Below are 2,214 nucleotides of genomic sequence, written 5' to 3'. Positions count from 1 at the left end.
CCCGCCTCCCCCAGAGAGATTTATTTTTGCTGGAAGTGGTACCTCGCTGTTTAAAATATAAGTTAGCGCCGAGCGAGAGAGGGCGCGGGGATTCGCTGGGACCTGGAGGAGCCGGCAGCACGAACTGGGGCACGGAGAAAGTACAGACAGCTTTTAGCACATCGTTACAAAAACCAAATGGCTGATGAGCCTGGGTTCATCTGGGGTTTCTGCGGGGCCGCATTGTGCTGCAGAGCCCGGAGGAGAGGAAGGGAGGCGAGGAAACAGCTGGAGCCGCGCGGGGAGGTCGGGCAGCTGCCACCCTCCCCTTGCTCCTGCCACCATCCCTTCCCGCCGCCTCGGTGGGGTGCGAAGCCCCATCGGACACACGGACGGTGTCGGTGCCAGGACCCGGGAAAGTTTCATTGTTCTTGCAAGCGAGCTCAGGCCTGTGATGCTGGTGGGGAGAACTTCCCATCTTCCCTGGAGCGAGGGACGGGCTGGAGCGGTGACCCTGCCGTTCAGCATCGGGGGCGAGTCCCCATGTGGGATTCACAGCCAGGCTGGACAGCGGAGGACTCAGCCCCGCCGTGCCACGGTCGCGCTGAGAGACCTCGCTGGAGCAAAAAGCCCTTCTCCTGCCTCGCCTCTGCTTTTGATGCCCCAGTGCAGCTCGTGGCCACGGGTGACCCCCGGACAGAGCCGTGGCCAGGCAGGCAGCAAGGTCAGGGCCAGGATAAACCTATTCCCGGAGCAGAGCCGCTGGCTGCTGCGGGAGGCAGGCGAAGGGGATTGTCTCCAAGCTTTAATTCCTGCCCCCGATGGCTACGCGGGTCGCTGGGTGCCCTCCCGGTGTGCGCCCGGTGCTGGGGGCAGCGAGGGGGCTCGGTGGCCGTGCCGGATGCAGGGCTTTTGCTCGGCGAAGGGCTCCAGGTGCCTTCTGCGGCTGCTGGTCCTCACGGGAGATATTGTTCGATGACAGATGCTGCTGTCAGCAAGAATCCAGAAAAAAAGAAAGGAAGAAAGAAAGAGCCTCTGCCGAGAAAGCCGGGGGGAAGCCACCTCCTCTGCCCTGTCCTGACCAAACCAGGTTCTCCATCAGCGCCAGACTGGGGAGGACCTGGGGACAAACGGACGGGGTGGAAGCCAAGAGCTGTAATTAGCCCAGAGTCCCTGCAGCCACCAACCGCTGTCAGTGCACCATTTTAATTAGGAAAACAAGGGGGAAAAAAAAGGGGAAGAAAAGAAAAAGGAAGATCCCAAGAGAGGCTTTTCTTTTCTTCTCTCTTTTGCTGGCGGTTTTGCCGTGCCTGCTGAGAGCGGGAGCAGCCGGAGGGCACCGGCTAATCCTGCCTCGCAGGTCTGGGCCACGGCTTAGGGCAGGAATCTCTGGTATTCGGGAGCACGGGGACAACGGCGCACTCGAAGCTGCAAAGTGGCTCCCGGGGCCTCTTGCTCCGCGGGCTGTTCCTGGGGGGCTGGGAGGCGTTTTGCATTGCTTCCCGCTCTCGCCGCGTGGCGATGCACGCGTGCGGGTCTGCCCATCGCCCTCCTGCCTCGCCCTGTACCTGGGCCGAGTTGCACAAGGACGGAGGCAAACGTGGCCAAGCCCCTGCCTGGAGCTGCTGGGGATAAGCTCAGCTTTGGGTGGGTGCTGGGTGCATCCCACTTCTGTTGATGCTCGGGTCCCTCCAAATCCCAGCCCTGGTCCTGCTCTCCGCATGGGGCAAATCCCAGTGTGGTGGTTTTGCACGGGGAAGGTCACACGTGGGCTGGGGGCACCAGCAAGTGGCATCCCCAGAGGCCACCGCTGCTGGGGCAAGCCCCGGCCCGAACTGCAGCAGGCAGGGATGCTCCTGGGCCGTGCTCCCCAGCAGCCCCCCACGGTGAGGATGTGGCCCTGGGGGGGCTGCCAGAGCCTGGGAACGGCTGCCCACGGCAGTAAAACCGGCTGAGATGGCATCACAGGGCAGCTCTGCAGCCGGGCAAGCCAGACGGGCCAGGAAAATCCAGCCTCACAAGTCCTGAGCCATGGGAAAGCGCCAGGGCCATGGGGCGCTGGGGCCGGTGACTCAGCCCCGGCTGCTCCGGGACCGGCTCCGTGGCCCAGGGGCTTCAGCCCTGTTTTCCAGCCGGGAAACCGTCTCTGGTTTTCCCATTGGGGGTGCAGCGGGGAGGATCCCCCCTTTCTTATTTTTGAGCCCCCACGAGCATCATGCCAAACTTTGGGAGTTG

This window comes from Egretta garzetta, unplaced genomic scaffold (assembly GCF_000687185.1).
Source record: "Egretta garzetta isolate BGI_Z169 unplaced genomic scaffold, ASM68718v1 scaffold942, whole genome shotgun sequence".
Lineage (NCBI taxonomy): Eukaryota > Metazoa > Chordata > Aves > Pelecaniformes > Ardeidae > Egretta > Egretta garzetta.
Note: the sequence above shows the minus strand (reverse complement) of the source record.